Source organism: Callorhinchus milii, unplaced genomic scaffold (assembly GCF_018977255.1).
Source record: "Callorhinchus milii isolate IMCB2004 unplaced genomic scaffold, IMCB_Cmil_1.0 Scaffold1, whole genome shotgun sequence".
In the NCBI taxonomy this organism is placed as follows: domain Eukaryota; kingdom Metazoa; phylum Chordata; class Chondrichthyes; order Chimaeriformes; family Callorhinchidae; genus Callorhinchus; species Callorhinchus milii.
In genome coordinates, this window is record NW_024704742.1 from 18,482,490 (window position 1) to 18,501,360 (window position 18,871).

Genomic DNA, 18,871 nt, shown 5'->3' on the forward strand with positions numbered 1-18,871 from the left:
ACAGTAAAGTTGTGAAACCAGGGATTTTGGACGTCCCTGATATTTTCAATAAGGGATTGTTAACACAATTGAGGCTTCCATGACACTAGGAGTTACATTTTAGCTTTGCACAGACTTTGTGTGGTGGACAAGACTTTACGAAGTGTAACTACGGTCAGAAGAAATTTCAGACTAACCATTGTAAATGTTTGAATGCAAAGATAAAATTAACATTTGACTCATCAGTGAATAAAATGTCACATGAAGTATATGATGAATAAAATATTAATTTTCATAATGTGTTATTTATTTGCTGTTAATGCTAACAACTGTCAAGGCAAGGTTATCAACATGATGAAATGATCACTTTTTCACAAAATCCCTGATTTCTAATTTGAGTGATTTCATGGTTTCATAATTTTAATGAAAACTTCAGGAATTTTGCAAAATCCCTGGTTTCACAATTTTGCTGTAACATATACAAATAAAGATTTTTTAATCATCTTTTCTATTAACAATGTATAATATGAGTCAAAGATTTGTTTTTGTCAAATCAGTCTAAATGCATTGGAATAATTGTCTTATAGAATGAGACACATTAATTTTTCATGGTGCTGCTGTATTTACTACTAATAAGTAATAATCACTGTATCTGCTATAGTGCCTTTACAATCTTGAGGATGTCTCAAAGTGGTTCACTGGATCCACTGTAAAATCAAGTAATACTCTATGTAGGCAATATTAGATTAATATCTGACAAATATATATAACATATTCAATACATAATATAGTATTTGTGTTTCATACAATACATAATTATATATTTAATTAACATATATATTAATATATTATAATTAATATAAGAAGTTACTATTCACCTACACAATCCACAGTCATTACACTTTATAACAAATCCTATGGAGCACTTTTTGAGACATTATCTCCACGTGAAAGGCTCTACAACAACAATAAATGGCGCCCCTCATGTAAATAGTATCTTGGAGCTCTTAACAGCGGTGTAGTTTGACGCCAAGGTGGAAAGAGAGGGGAGGTGACTGAAGGCACAGTCAAAGAGGAAAGTTTGCAGGTGTGATTTGAAGACAGGTGAATAGTGGGCAAAATGGAAGGATTGAGGCATGGCATTATATTAACAAATGCAAAGATTATTTTGTTATAAGCAGAATCTACCTTCCTTAAACTAATATTTCTCTCCAGGCATCATCAAAACAATTAAATGAATGTTGAATGAATCACAGATACCGGGGCCAAAAATATGACATTTGTATCTGGATTTAGCAATATTTAATCTATCTAATAACAAGAAGTGTGTTGGGTGAATTTTACAGCTCTGACAAGATCTATCTCTGATCTCCCTGTAATTAGGTCAGTGTAATGCACCTCTGGCTCTGGGCAGATGAATCCTATGCAAATCAGTTGGGAATTTTGCCTTCTGACCCATTCTAATTGTAACATGCTCTGCCATTCAGTTATGTAAATGTACACAAGCTTGTGGAATTTCAATCATATGTTTGATGAGGTTATGTTTCAATTTATCAACAATATACCATTACTCTTGTGGAGCTGTCCTACTTCTGAAACAAGTTCATATCAAGACTGGAAAAATCTAAACCCAGGAAGAATATCTTATCCCATGCTTAAATGGCACATCATAACCCCTTCCCCCTCCCCCCACCAAAACCAATAGTCCTTCCACAGCTCATTGAAAAATATGAATAGCTTTAACTGGTTAATCTCAAAAGGGCTAGTAATTTGATAGTTTCTGTTAACTCTAGGCTTAGAGGATTGATTTTTATTGTTGTTAAACAAAACATAAACTCTAAATATATCTTTCGCGCAACTCAGATACTACATTTTTCTACTTAACAGTATTATAAAAGAGCAAAAGTAGAGTGAAATTTGTCATGTTTCATAATGGTTTCACCTCGATATTTCTCAATTTATTGTACAGTATTTGGGGAAAATATATGTTTTTAAATGATCCAGTGTTTCAAACGGATAGGGAGGAGATTTGAATAGTGTAAAACTCATTAGCTTAACAAATGTTAGTAACATGCATAGATTACAGAGAAATGTTTCACTTACCTCTTGCTTTAAGCTGTAGTACAAAATCATTGAAGGGTATAAAGCAATTCTCCTAACAGTGTTTTACTGAGTTGTTGTGCTGAGCAAAGGAGAAGAAACACTGATGTGACTGAATAACTGGAGGAAGAGAATGCTTGTTAGTACAGGTAGATTACAGTGGCCTGGGAGCTGTTTTATATCAGCACATATTTCAGATTCCTGGCAGCACTTGCTGCTGTTCAAACATATATGCACCTCATGAGTTCATTACAATATAGGGGATGAGATTTCACTATAATTACCCTCTTTTCACTGTAATTACTAAACAAGGGAAAGGTTTGCATACAAAATCATAGAGGGGTTATTTTGGATTGTTTCTATAAATGTGTCAAATACTTTTATCCAGTATTAGCATGTGTCTGTTTTGATGATACATCAGAGTTGTGCAATAAGATTTTTCAATTATACTAACATCCAAAGATACCCAGAGTATACCACAATTCCATATAAAACTCCTCACCTAAATTGGGGGACTGGAAGGGGGCTTAATCTTGTATTCAAGCGTTTCCCTTTAACAGCAGTTAGCTCAGTGATTGATAGCTAGTTCCACATAGAAGTGTAGGATCTCTTGACTGTTCTGCCCCATCGAGCCTTCAGTAGACTATGAGCTCAAAATCCTGATAAGTAGATAAATCCATAGCTTTATGACTCAGAGGTGAAATATTACCAACTGAGCCAAACTAACACACGGAATTAGAACCATGAACTGTACTGACATAGGCTTTATAGTCAATTTTGTTTCCGTGGTTTACTGTGGAGAAAAAAGTGTCTCTAAAGATTTAATTTGAACCTGAAGTTAATAACACAATATAAGATTTTTCAGATATTCTGGCCTTTCAAGGGCACCAGAACTGGTCTGGTATTTATCCTTACTGCCTGAAGTGCGTAGCAAGGCAATAAAGTATTAAATAAAATCTATATTTTAATATTAATGGTCACAAAGAAATGGCATTGCGTAAAATGAAGAGCCAAGCTAACTGAGCGGAAAGGATTAAGACGAGTGATATTTATGTCTGTTTGAACCTTAAGAAAAGTAATGAAAAGTAGCCATGGAGGCTAATGTTCCATATTCACAAAAAGATACAATGTGTCAAATACAATCTCCAAAAGCTGCCAAAATGTGACAAAATCCAGAGAGCAAGATACTCCCTCCATCCTCTCACTTTGGCAACCTCAAATGTTGCTTCACTATTTCAAAGTAGGAATCTGTCAGTATCCTAGTACTATTAAAGTTCATGCTTTGGAGGTGACAGAAATATATAACTTTATACATATACAGGCTCCAAGTTTAGCTTTGATGCCTGACATGCATATCTGCATGATGGAGCAGTTAATAATAATCCCCAGTATATCAGGAATGTGATACAATCCCTTTCCCTTTTCCCTTCTATTGCTTATCGGTGATCATTGGGGAAGAAAAATATGACTGCTGTTTCATACTGTTATCGCTAAGTACATAGCGGAATAAATTGTACATGTAATAGTGTAGGAAATGAGCTACAAAGTTAAGGTGGATTATGCTACCAACCTGCTCGCTCCCTCCACTCGCAGGTACTGGCTTGCTTCACATACCCTGCCCTACCCGCCCCAACATCAGTGGTCGAAACTTCAGCCTTTCTGCACCCATTCTCTGGATCTCCATTCCAGAGTCCCTTCACCTCGCCCTTTTGCTTCGCCTCCTTCAAGGTCTGTCTCATGACCTTCCTCTTTGACTGTGCCATTGCTTATCTTCCCACCCCATCCTCCTTGGCTCCACCCCTCCCGAATCCAATCACCAGTTTGAGTGCAAACCTTTGACTGTTCAGCACCTTGGGAGTGATGTGAAAAGCATTATATAAATGCAATTATTGTTGTTATTGGGTTGGATGCAAGTAAATTACAACAAAAGCCAATGCAGTTAGCATTAATGAAAGGACATAGAATCATAAAATCATTGAATTTTACGCTGGGTAGGGCAGGACATGTGAAGAAGGCCATTCGGCCCATCGTGCCTGTGTTGGCTCTTTGAAAGAGCTGCTAACTAGTCCGACTCCCCCGCTCTTATCCCACAGCTCTGCAAATTATTCCTTTTTAAGTACCTATCTAATTCTCTTTTGAAAACTATTATTGATTCTGCTTCCACCACCCTTTCAGGCAATGCATAACATACCATAAAAACTCTCTGGATAAAAAAAATTCTCCTCGTGTCCCCTCTGGTTCTTTTGCCAATTATCTTACATCTGTATCCTCTGGTTACTGATCCAACCACTAGAGGAAACAATTTCTGCCTATCTACTCTATCAAAACCGCTCAGAATTTTGAACACCTCTGTTAAATCTCCCCGAAACCTTCTCGGCTCTCAGGAGAATAATCCCAGTCTCTCCACATAATTATAGTTCCTCATCCCTAGTATCATTCTTGTAAATCTTCTTTGTATCCTCTCCAAGGCCCTGACATCCTTCTTAAGGTGTGGTGTAGGTAGGATACAATACTCCAGCTGAGGCCTAAACAGTGATTTGTAAAGGTTCAACATAACTTCCTTGCTCATATACCCTATGCCTCCATTTATAAAGCCAAGGATCCCATATACTTTTTTTAACTGCTATGTCAACTTGTCTTGCCACCTTCAAAGAATTTGTATATGTGAACCTCCAACTCTCTCTGTTCCTGCACTCCCTTTAGAATTGTACCTTTTATCTTATATTGCCTATCCTCACTCCTCCTCCCAACATGTATCACTTTGCATGTATGAGTCTGCATTAAATTCTATGGTTGTATATATACAAAAAGTGCAATGATTTGAAAGGGAGGGCAAAGGCACAGTCAATTTTTTTATTTAATAAAAATCAATTGGTGTGCTTTTGTTTACATGGACAAACTGGTTTCTTCACTTGAGCAAGCATTCAGCCAAAGGATGGGTTGAGGATCTCACCAAATGGATATCAGGGAAGTACATTGACTCTACAACAACAACAACAACAAGATTACATTTGTATAGCGCCTTTCACGTCAGGAGGACGTCCCAAGGCGCTAGACAGTGTACAGCATTTCAGACCTGAGCTGGGGTCAAGGGAGGAGAAGGGATGGGAGGGGAAGGGGGGTGGTCGATGACATGGTCGGAGAGGAGGGTCTTGCGACGGGACTTAAAGGAGGCTAAGGAGGGGGCGAGGCGGAGTGATTGGGGATGGAATTCCAGAGGTTGGGGGCAGAGTGGCTGAAGGGTCTCCCGCCAATGGTGGGGCGGGTGAGTTGGGGACATGGAGCAGGCCGGAGCCGGCTGAGCGGAGGGAGCGGGTGGGTTGGTAGGGGGTTAGAAGGTCACAGAGGTAGGGTGGGGCGAGGCCATGGAGAGATTTTGAAGGTGAGGAGCAGGATCTTGAACAGGATCCTCTGAACATAAGAACATAAGAATTAGGAGCAGGAGTAGGCCATTCGGCCCCTCAAGCCTGCCCCGCCATTCCCTGAAGGATAGGGAGCCAATGGTGTCGGCCGAGAATGGGGGAGATTGGGTCATGGAGTTTGGTGCGGGAGAGGACACGGGCTGCAGAGTACTGGATTATCTGCTGCCTGTGGAGGGAGGAGTTGGGAAGGCCAACAAGCAGGGCATTTGCATAGTTGTGCCTGGAGGTGATGAAGGCATGAACAAGAGTTTCAGCGGCCTGAGGGGTGAGGTAGTGGCAGAGTCGGATGATGTTACGGAAGTGAGGGAAGGAAAACTGGGTCATGGCTTGGATGTGGGGAAGAAAAGACAGTTGAGGCTTGAACAAGACATCTAGGTTTCTGACTGGCTTGGTGAGTTGTAGTGTGCAACCATGGAGGTTGATGCTGCCAGAGCCTGAAGTGCTGAGGCGCTGGCGCGAGCCAATCAGGAGGGCCTCAGTCTTGTTCACATTCAACTGTAGGAAGTTTGCCCTCATCCAGGACTTGATGTCTGACAGACAGGGTCTGACACGGAGCGGGGCAGTTGGATCTGTATGGACCTGCTTTGCAGAGTCCCTCTTTCTCTATGAAATCTAGAAGATAAAGAGGAAAAGCACAATTTTAGTTTTGCTCCCAACCAATAGTTGAATATATTTGTTAAAAATAACAATTAGATTTGCAAATTATAATTCTCAGTACCTGGTCTGGGAAACAAATGAAGCAAAATGTACTTGTGAGAACTCTTCTCCAAGGGAGGAGCTTAGTTCAGTACAAAGTTCTCACTAGCTAGTTGGTGTGATGTATGTGAGGTTCTCTGCATGAGATGCACTTTATGTCCTGAGACAATTTACAGGATTTACACTGCAATTTTCTCATTCAAGTTTTTCTTCAACCCCCTGCCCCTGGCAAGTCAAGTTACTCCAATGGATCAATGATTAAATGTACTATGCAGACCTAATACTCCCAAAGATCACTATAGTAATGATAATAATAATCCTTGCATTTGTTATAGCGCTTTTCACGACTTCCAGACGTCACAAAGCGCTTCACCGAATATAATATAAAGTGAATTGACTGTAAATTTTGTGGGCAAAACATGGCAGCTAATTGCGCACAGCAGTGTCCCCCAAATAGTCGTGGATCGAGTGACCAAATTATTATTGTTTGTTTTTACTTGAGGGATTATTATTATCATTGTTCAGTGAATGAGCCGATCACAGCTTGGGTGGCAGGAAGCAAGGGTTACATTTGGTCTCCACTGCACTGAATGAGGGAGGGTGGAAATCAGTCTGATCTTGATCTTGTTCTTGACCATGGGCAAGTGACCTCCACGTGAAATTCACATGATCTAAGCTGGGGACATTTTGCAGCTCTGCTGAGGCAGTTTCCATGATTCGTTAGCCTTCTGACATTCATTGAGATCTAAGGTTTGCAAACAAGGTCTGAAGGATAGGGAGCCAATGGAGTCGGGCGAGAGTGGGGGAGATGGGGTCATGGAGTTTGGTGATGTAGAGGACATGGACTGCAGAGTTCTGGATTATCTGCAGTCTGTGGAAGGAGGAGTTGGGAAGGCCGACAAGCAGAGCATTTGCATAGTCGAGCCTGGAGGTGAAGAAGACATGAATAAGCGTTTCAGTGGCCTGAGGGGTGAGGTAGTGGCGGAGTCAGGCGATGTTACGGAGGTGAGGGAAGGCAGAGCGTGTCATGTCTTGAATGCGGGAAGAAAAGACAGTTGAGGGTTGAACAAGACACCTAGGTTCCTGACTGGCTTGGTGAGTTGTAGTGTGCAACCATGGAGGTTGATGCTGCCAGAGCCTGAGGTGCAGAGGTGCTGGCGCGAGCCAATAAGGAGGGCCTCAGTCTTGTTTACATTCAACTGTAGGAAGTTTGCCCTCATGCAGGACTTGATGTCTGTCAGGACAGCAGTGGTCCTGGAGTTGAGGGTGGAGGCAGAAAGATAAAGTCGGGTGTCATCTGCATACATGTGGAAGTTGACCCCATGTCTGCGGACGATGTCACCAAGGGGGAGCATGTAGATAGTAAAGAGAAGAGGACCAAGGACAAAGCCCTGTGGGACGCCAATTGTGACAGTGCAGGGGCTGGAGGAGAAACCGTTAGAGGCAACAAAGTGGAGACGGTTAGAGAGATAGGAATCGAACCGGGCAAGCCCGCGAAGGTTAAGTAAAGCAGAGAGGCGGTGTATGAAGATGGAGTGGTCGACAGCGTCGAAGGGGGCAGAGAGGTCGAGGAGGACAAGGAGGCAGAGGGAGCCCTGATCACAGATGTTCAGAATGTCATTTGTGACTTTGACCAGGGCTGTTTCCATGCTGTGGGCAGCGCAGAAGCCGGATTGGAGGGGTTCAAAGACGGAATGGCAAGAAAAAAGGAGCGGAGCTGGAATACGATGACTCCTTCCAGGGCCTTGGAGAGGAATGGCAGGTTAGAGATGGGGTGGTAGCTGAAGAGAAGGGATATGTCCAGGGAAGGTTTTTTTCAAGATGGAGATGATGACGGCTGTTTTTAGAGGGGTTGGAACTGAACCAGTTGACAAGGAGAGGTTGATGACTTCGGACAGGAGAGTGGCCAGAAGGTGGAGCTGGGAGATGAGGAGAAATGTGGGAATGGGATTGAGGGAACAGGTAGTAGGTTTGAGTTTGCGGACAGTTGTGGTGAGGGAGGAGGGAGAGATAGGGTCGAAGGAGTATAGGGGGGATGGATGGGGAGTGAGTCATGAGGGAGAGGTGATGTGGGGGTGGCTGTGGACGGGTAAGGTGGCTGAACATAGCCCCTCGATAAAAAATGACTCTACTCATTCTTTCAGAGGAAAATAAGGGAAAAGGCATGAAGACAGACAGACAGCTGATGGTGGCCTCTTTGAGACCAAACCACTCACAAGGATCAACCACCAGGAATCTCAGGGTAGAAATGGGGGCATCTTAGCCTGATGCAGGTAATAATCAGTAATTCACCAATGCATGCAAAAGATGCGCATATGGGCTGTGCACTAAATTTCCATCATTCATCACTGCATTTTTACATTCTACTCTTAAAAAGAATGAGCCTTACCTCTCAGGTGACACCATTTTATATAACACCATTATATGTATTATAATGAAGGTTTTGATAAGGTGAACATTGATAGGAATAGACTGTTTCCACTTGTTAGTGGTTCCAAAACAAGGGGACAAGAATATAATAATAATCCTTATATTTGATATAGTGTTTTTCACATCAGGAGGACATCCCACAGTGCTTCAGAGGATATGCTGAAGAATCCAGTGACTATGTGTTTTGTGAGTTATTGCACCAGTCATGTCCCACAAACAGCATAAACTCGCCACTTGTGGAGCTAAAAGGGATTTTAGGAAGAATGTCTTCATGCAGTGAGTGTTCAGAACGTGGGACTCGCTGCCGCAAGCTGTGGTTGATGCAGAGAGCATTAACGTATTTAAGAAAGTTTATTCAAACATGAGGGAGAGGAAATAGAGAGGCATAAGGGAGAAGATGAGATGAGACAGGATGGAAGCTGATGTGGAGTATAAACACAAATGAGCAAATTAGTTGGGCTTTTTCTATGTAGTTTATTCTGTGTAATTCTATGTAATTCTATGTAAGTAAATTAATAAAGCTATCGTTGGATTATCAGAGACCTATGACTGGTAAGAATTCTAACCCTGTGATCACATAACAACATAATTCCCAATGTGATTTGCCAGTAAGTTCATGTTTTTGCAACATTTTAACATCAAATAGTCAATACTAGCCTTCAAAATAAAGCCAAGGACCAATCAACAATCAGCTTAAGTGGGAGGGATGCACAAAATCAAGGTCAACTTCACTCTTCCTAAAGAAAGATACTAAATTTTCAAGCAATTTGCAGCTAATATTCTAGTGGATTTTACAAATCTAACCCTTATTTTATAATCCTTACATTTGATATAGCTCCTTTCAGGATGAGAGGATGTCTCAAAGCACTTCACAGGATATGCTACAAAGTGGAGTGACTGTGCATGTCATGGGTGAATTAAACAGCCAATGTCCCACAATCAGTCAAGAAATGAATGAACAATTTTATTGGAAACATCTAAGGCCAGGACGCTGGGAAAACCTCAGTGCCAGTCCAGACTTTATAAATAAGAAGACAAAGACAGGCGTGAAAAGTCATTAAACACAATTCAACACAATAACCTCGCTGAGCATTTGGGGAAGAAGTTGATAAATCACCTCAGGAGGAATTCTCTGAAAATGTGAAAAGATCACAATTTTCAGTTATTTAGTCACAGATGTTTTCTTCGGATAAGGTAAGTTAGAAACCATAATTTCTGAACAAAAACTCAATTGCTCAATTAATAAAAAAAAACTTTGCTAAACTGAAATCATGGGTTGTGGTTTGGTGACATTTTCCCACTCTGCTTTTTCTGACATTTTCCTCACCGGCCTCCCCTCCACTACCATCCATAAAATCCAGATAATTCAAAACTCTGCCACCTGCATTCCCATCCGCACCAAACTCTGCTCCCCGATCACCTCAGTCCTTGCCAGACTGCACTGGCTGCCTATCCCAGAGAGAATCGATTTCAAGATCCGCACCCTTGTATTCAAGTCCCTGCACTCCTCTGCAGCCCCTACATCTCTGACCTCCTCTCTCCTCAAAACAGTACCCCTTCATTTCTCCGGGTCTGGCCTCCTCCTCGTCCCCCAAATCCCCCGCTTCACCCTCGGTGGCTGTGCCTTCAGCCACTATGCCCCGAGGCTCTGGAACTGCCTTCCTCACTCCCTTCGTCTCGTTCCCTCCCTTCCCATTTTCAGGCCTTTCCAAAAACCTTTCTTTTGACCGCGCCTTTGGTCACCTCCTTCCCCCTCCCCCTGGCTCGGTTCCGGGATCTGTTACTGTAAAGCGCTCTGAGACGCCGTCCGGCGTGGAGGGCGCTATATAAATCCAAGTTGTTGTTGTTGTTACTTGCCTTGTGGTCAGAAGAATTAAAGGAATTGGGAAATTCTCATTGCTTGGGCAGAAGCATAAAAATAGATGCTTTGTTTTGGTCTGGAATTAGACAGTGCCTGTTTGCTTTTGCATAATTTTTGTTAAAAAAAGGATTAGAGAACATTTATTTAATTTAAAAGTTGTCTGGGTTTCAGCTGGATTCCGTGAAACTTGAGAATATCTACCAATATCACTATCTATTTAGTGACCATTTTTGGACAGAATTATATGGTCTGTATGCTATACTGTGGCAGATCTAAAGATCTCTAATATAAGACAATACACAGACAATCTTACTTTGCAATATTTTCTGTGAAGCGCTTTGAGACATCTCAGTGACACGATAGGACGTTATATCAAATGTGAGGATTATTATTAGTATATGCTGATCAATAAAGATAGCCACATTTTTTTAATAAAAAATACTACTATTGGTGATAACCCCCTGCTACATTGAGCTAGTCCTGCATGTTATCTATTTAATTTGTCCTTATCCTCTACCATCTGAAATGGAATCATTTCAATGTTTTGCATTAATAATCATGTTTGTCCAGATGTCATTGATGCACAGATTGCTCCAATATTAATCAGATGAAGAATTGATACACTATAAAGTGTAGCATCTTTGCTGGTATTGCTGATGGGCTTTTGTTTAAGTGCAGGTGTCTGGCAATTGATTTGGGGTGTTCTTCTTCACTGTACAAACCATTGCAGAAATTGATGATAAGTGCTGGAAGGACACATCTAACCATAGGAAGCAGAGAAAGAGATAAACGAGCCAGAAGTACCCCTCATGAATGGCAGAAGAGGGTCTAATAATTCAGTAAACACAAGTTTTTAAATAACTGTTTACTTAAATAATAATTAATAGGTTGGACTAGGTGCTACTGAATTCCATCTGGTAAAATAGGTCAAGAACCATTTTTAATTATGTCAAGAGAACTCTCTCTACTTTGTCTTCACAACTCTTACCTCCATAAACTGCAGATTATTCAGAATTCTGCAGTTCTCTCTTGCACGAGGCTCCATGAACCTATCACCCCCATCCTCGCCCGGCTCCACTGGCTCCCCATCCCTCAGAAGATAGAGTTCAAAATCCTCGTTCTCATCTTCAAAGACCTCCACGGCCTTGATCCTTCCTCAGTGACCTGCAAATGCCCTATTGACCAGTCTGCTCCCTCCCCAGTCAATTCTTCAGCCTTTCTGCCCCAACCTTTGGAACTCCATCGTTTTAAAACCTTCCTCTTACACCAGCAGATAATGACCAGGGAAGTTGTACTAGTTAATCTAAATCTTTGATAACGATGTGCGGGACCAATCTATAGTATGCATCGGAACACTGGCTGTAAAATTGGCTAATATTGTACATTTTTGGTGGATAGTTCACTTCAGTTCACTGTGGGAGATATGACAGATACCAGCCCATTTCCCAATGCAGAGATCAGAAAAAAATGCTCTTTATACTAAGGCTGTCAGATTCTTCCCAACAGTTTCATAGGGTGATACACTCCTTTTAGCTGTCTTCTTCAGATGAAGTTGCTCACAAAACACACAGTCACTCAACTTTACCGTATATCCTGTGAAGCACCTTTGGACGTCCTCCCTATGTGAAAGCCACCATACAAATGTAATATGTTGTTGTATACAAAAAGGAAGGATTAATATTATTAATTATAATTCATTAACTATTATTAATCCAAAAAAATTCTTTCTACCTTTGTGGCCATTTTAGTTTTCTACACAAATATTACAGGTGCTATTCAGTTATCTGCATTCATAATCTTAGTGATAAAGTTTAAAACACCAGTCATATTTTTGTTCACCTGTATGAAAGGAGCTGTACAGCATACCTAGAATACCAGGGATTATCATTAGCCACTCTGTTAGTGTACCATTGCAGTCATGCAGACATGTTTACCAGCCTATTGACGAATGCAGGACTAAGTGCAGAGCCTGTACTCAAATAAAATTATATAATTCTATCACTCTCAAGGCTGAGGGCTATAGGTCAACAGGCTTGTAAATAGTCTAGTATGAAGGCTGTATGCCTTAGTTTACATTTTCAATGCCTTGATTTATTTCAGTTGATGTCATTTGTCAATTTCAAACAAATAAATACGCTGTGGAACTAAATAGCATTGTTTCTTTGGTTTGGGAAAAGTTTGATTGTGAAAACAGGAGAAGAGCAAAACTTATGTTTTTGTTGTACAGCACAAAGCTTGTTATAACAAAACATAATTGTCAAGGGAAGTCAGATACTGAATATTAATGAAGTACAATTCTTATGAATTAAACATGGATCTTTCAATATAATTGTAATTTTAGCTACCATATATGCAACTCCCAATATCAATAATAATAATAATATTCCTTACATTTGGTATAGGCCTTTCACGTGGGGATGCTGTCTCAGAGTGTTTCACAGGATATACTGTAAAATGTAGTGATTGTGTGTTTTGTAGGTGAATGCAGCAATCAATTTGTACCTAACAATGTCTCACAAACAGCCATGGAGCGACTGACCAATATCAATCTGACTGTAGCTGCTATGCATGAAGCTCCTAATATTAGAGTGTCTTCAGTTACTGTACATGAAGTCTTATACTCCTTATAGAATTTCTTGCAGTACAACATTACAGCAGATTGTAATAACCTGTTTGTTGAGTTGTGACTGACTATCTCAACACAAACATCACAAGCCTTGGTCGACCAAGGTTGCAAACTCCTCACAAAAAAAACTTTTGCAAATTTGTCATTCACATATTTTCATTTCAAATAACAAACTCCACCCCTGCCTTTGTGAGACTCCTCCATGTTTATACAGTTCAGTTGGTTTATTGGTTGCTTTTGCTGCTGAGTTAACTGCTTGTTAATTTTGTTTCGTGAGCACAAAATAAACCTCCTGTATTTTAAATCATTTTTTTAGAAATGCTATTACAATTTGTTTGTGCTATATGTTTTACTCGTGTGTTTAAAACAACTCAAAATGATTTTCAGGTTAATATAACAATCAATTTACAAATGCACAGTCCAAAGGTACATAAGTTGGGGACGTCACATTTGTTACAAAACATGATATTTTGCAATTCAAGGGCATTTTAGTCAGGTTGAAGCATTGAACAAATATTTACATGCAAATGTTTGAACACGAGAATTTAGATTGTTTGTATCGTTGCAATTTCAGTATTGGGCATTGCAGTTTAAAATGTAAAGTGAGATTATTATCAAAAAAAATTAGAAGGAGTCAGGCAGTTTGCTGTTCTGTGGTCCATTGAATAGGTAACCACTCAGTTGTCTCTGAAACACAAAGATACAACTGCTGTGGAAAAAGCTACCACAGAAAAAGAAAACTTGATCTTTGGTTTCCCAAGGATTCAGGGAGTGAAAGATTGATAAGGTGTCAGAAGATCATCTGAAAGATAATCTCTAAATGAGACTTTCCAATTTAGGGATCTTATGAAACTTGAAACAGTTACATGTTGTTAAAATTCATCAGGAAACATATGGAGATACATTTGTGGGGATTGCAATTACGTTTGAAACAGTTGAAATAAAAATAAGAATAATCCTTGCCTTATCACATTTTTGAGACATTTCAAAGTGCTTCACAGTCTATACTGTGAAGTGAATTAGCTGTATATTGTGTGGGCGGATCGCGGCAGCCAATTGCACACGGCAGTGTCCCACAAACAGTTGTGGATTGAGTGACCAAGTTACTATTATTATTTTTTTTTAAAGGGATTATTACTCCTGCAAAAGCAATCCACCAATCGCCTAACAATCGAGTTCCTACTTACTGCTAGGTAAACACAGGCATATGGAATAAGGAAACTTGCCCAACGTTTTGCCCTGCCCGGGAATCAAACCCAGGTCCACTTGCTTGCAAGGCAAGTGTTAAGATTGCAAAAGACACTAAAAACATTGACAACAACAACAGAAGTTTATGGGTTCAAGCCCCACATTAGGAATTTGAACTCAGATAGTCTAGGCTGCCACTCCAATGCATTGCTGGCCGTGTGTGCTGCATTTTTAGAGGTGCCGTCCTTCAGATGAGACAATAAATCAACGTCTCACTTGCCTGTTCGGGTAGATGTTAAAGTTCCCAAGCGCAATTCAAAAAAAGAAGGGAGTTTCTCCTGTTGTCCTGACCAATAATTGCCCGAATAAAACTGATCATTCACTTTGCAATTCACTTTGTGATATTGGTATGTGCAAATGGGCTGTTGCGTTCACCTAAAATAGTGCTGTAAGTTTTATAGCATACCATGCAAAGTGCTTTAATGTGAAAGTTACTGTACCAAATGCAAGGATTATTAAGGGTTATTAAGGATGATTATTAAGAGCAATGTAGGTTTAATTTACTGGCCACAATGTTTATTCTTTTAAGAATTAGAATGGTTTAAAGGGTTGGAGCTGGACACTGTGCACTTTTTGTTCAAGTGGATGTTTTTTGTGATTTTCATACCTGACACAAAGTTGGGGAGCGGTGTGGAATCAGAAAAGACAGCTAAGCACATAGAAAGAAAGTTTTATGAAGTATGCACAGTCTGATAACTGGAAAATAAAGTTCAATACAGATAAACTAAAGTACTTCATCTAGGAAGTAGCTCAGTCCTGTAAATCAGTGGTTAGAGCACTCACCTTGCAAGCGAGACACCAGGGTTCAATTCCAGGCAGGGCGAAACCTTGGGCAAGTTTTCTTACTCCACACGCCAATTTTATCTGGAGGATTATTAGTCAGGACATGAGAAGTAACTCCATTCTCCTTTTGAATGGGATCTTTAATTTCCACCTCAACAGGCAGACAGGACCTTGGTTTTAAAGTCTCACCTCTAACAGTGCAGCAAACCGCATTGGTGTCAACCTAGACTGTGAATGTGTGCAGTATCAAAGTTGAAAATACATATGATTAAATGAATGTCCACAACAAGAAATATGAGATAGATAAATAATAAAGTTATGAAACTTGATTTGGATGATCCTCCAATTGACAATAGATTTACTGATCTTGACAGGTGAGCAGCTTCTTGAAAAGAACCAAATTGAACCATTTTACAAATTTTCCACAATTCTGTGCCATCGTATATCTTATATTTTAAGACAAAATGTTTATTTCAGGCTAAGAGTAGATTAATTGCAGTCCTGTGATTCTCCACAGGTTGGTAAATTTGAATCTAATGGGATAATAATTAATCCTGGACTTTGATAAAGTGCCTAGAACATAAAGGTGCCTGAAGTATTAGACATTTGAAAGTGCTTCACAGAGTTTTCTGTAAAGTGTAATGACTGTTTTTGTAGGTAAATGTGGCAGCTAATTTGCACACAGCTCTGTCCTACTAATAGCCATGAAGTGAATGATTAATTTTACTTGGAGGGTTGTTGGCCAGGACACGAGGAGAAACTCCATTCTCTTCTTTAGTGCATGAAATGTTTAATATACACCTGAACAACTTTACCATGTTTCTAATGCTGACCTGAGAGTGCTGGGCTAACACTTTAGAAGGACCTTTACATTACAAGCACCAGCACAGACATGATGCAATACGAGCTGGGGAATCAAATCAGAGAATATAATAATCCTTGCATTTGATATAGTGCTTTTCACGTCTTCTAGAACGTCTCAAAGCGCTTCACAAAATATGCTGTAAAGTGAATTGACTGTATATTTGTCGGCAAAACGCAGCACAGCAGTGTCCCACAAACAGTCGTGGACTGAAAATGACCACTTCATTATTGTTTTTGTTTTGGAGGGATTATTATTAAATGTATGGAATAAGGAAACTTGCTCAAGGTTTCGCGCTGCCTGGAATTGAACCCAGGTTAAAATTATTGAGTTTCTGCCAATACATTGGACATAGTAAATGCCAAGGTGACAAATGACAATCTGTTCATCTGTGACTAGGGCTCCCTCTGCCTTCTCATCCTCCTCGACCTCTCTCCTACCTTTGACACTGTGGACCACTCTATTCTCCTCCACCGCCTCTCCTCACACTTTAACCTTCAAGGTTCAACCTTGAACTTAACCTTGAATGGTTCAGATCCAATCTCTCACACTGGTTCCACTTTCTTTCCCACTACAATCCTCTGGCCTGTTGACCTGATGCCACTGACCCACACTGAGATACTGGTCCACAATCCCTGACAGCAAGCCCAAGTGGCCTGTTGAGGCAAGGCAGAAATTGGGAAAAGAGAAAGGAGTCTCTCTCCCACACTCCTCCACTCACTCACTCACTCACTCACTCACTCACTCACTCACTCACTCACTCACTCACTCACTCACTCACTCACTCACTCACTCACTCACTCACTCACTCACTCACTCACTCACTCACTCACTCACTCACTCACTCCCTCCCTCCCTCCCTCTCCCTTCCTGGTTGTGGGACACTGCTGTGCGCTCTCTCTGTCTCCCTCCCCTGGAGGTACGCATCAACTTATCTAATTCCAGAGAGTAATAGGCCCAGTTTGGCGAGAGCCCAGAATGTGAGTTGGGGTAACTTCTGGAGTCTAACCAGCAAAACCGCATAGCTTACCCATTGTCTCAATGTGTCTGTAATCTGTTTGCTTTACAAAATAAAATATTCTTACTGATCTTTGAAGTTCCGTGCAGTTCTCACTGTGTTTCCCCTCAGTGCTGACCCCTTCATTAAATAAAAAAATATCGCTCGTCACCTGGGAGCCTTACTCTGTCTCTAACCCTGACCTGGGAATGTGGGTGGACAATATAGAAGAAGCTTTAATGTGTCTCTAACCCTGACCTGGTAGTGTGGATGGACAATGTAGAGGGAGCTTTACTGTACCTCTAACCCTGACTTGGGAGTGCGGGAGGACAGTGTAAAGGGAGCTTTACTGCGTCTCTAGCCTGTGCTGTTGCTGACCTGGGAGCACTGAAGGTGTTAAAAGTCCCAACACTGAAATCTTGAGTGAAAACAGTTGGAAAGAATGCTAACTACAGCATAACATATGACAGAGAAGTTTCTTCTGTGATACTAGCAGAACCATTCACACAGTTTAAAGACATCTCAAGTCTTTCAATATCTTAGTAAAACAAAGTTGGTAACTTTCCAAAATGAAGTATCTATTCATCATAAAACCCTGCTTATTTACTGATACATAACAGCAACAGTATCTCTGCAAAGAAGGCAGAGCTCTTTGCAAAGTCGGGAAGCTTTGAAATGTCAAGTATGTATGGAATGAAGAAGTAATTGAATTTGTACCAATACATTGGACATAAGAACATAACATAACATAACATAACATAACATAACATAACATGTAGGAGCAGGAGTAGGCCTTCGGCCCTTCGAGCCTGCCCCGCTATTCAATCATGGCTGATCTTCTAGTCTAACTTTAGCTAATACCATAACCCTGCCTTATCCCCATATCCCTTAATCCCTTTTGGAATAAGAAATCTATCTATCTCAGTCTTGAATATGTTCAAGGACTGAGCGTCAACAGCCCTTTGGGGTAGTGAGTTCCATACATTCACCATCCTTTGAGTGAAGAAGTTCTTCCTCAACTCAGTGCGAAAGGGTTGGCCTCTGATTTTAAGGTTGTGACCCCTGGTTTTAGTTTCTCCAGCCAGGGGAAACAATCTCCCACTATCTACTCAATCATGCCCTTTGATGATCTTATAGGTTTTTATAATTCTTCTATATTCTAGAGAATATAGACCCAAATTGGGTCTATGCCCCAGTGACTGGTCTGCCCTCCAAGTCCTGCCAATGTGCCAGTCTGCCTGTGCAGTCATTAACAGTGCCTGGCTCAGGAACTGGATCACCTAGACTGCTACAGATGGCAAGTTCATGTCACCCTGGAGCCAGTTCAGCTTCAAGGAGAACCCACTTACCACCCCCCGTCCACCTTCCAAGAGTATAGTTACTAATGACACTAAGGCGTCACAAGGCTATTCTCCATTCTGACAAGATTACCTTCCGCCAAACATCGGTGTCTTGCACTGTTCCGTTTTTAGCATTGGCAATATTATTTGCCTACCAATATGTTATTTGTCCAGATCTCATTGCATCTCAATGTGTTTGAAACTCCAAAATGTTGCAGCAGTGTTTCTAATCATTAAATTCTTATAAGGATTCATGATGGTAAAAAACAATTTTTTCTTCCAATGATATAATCAATTTAAATTATAAAAGTACAAAAATGTGTTTTTTTTAGACTGACTGGCTCTTCTTCAGTGAGTTGTAAAGCACCTGTGAATCATAAATAGACAATTCGGGGAACTTTTCTGGTGTTGTGCAACTGGTTTATAAATTTTACTCTTTTCTTATTTGAATTGCAGATTTATCTTGACGCATGTACCTCATGTGTATCCAGAGCACAGCTGATTGGTCGGCACAGATGAAAGAAAAG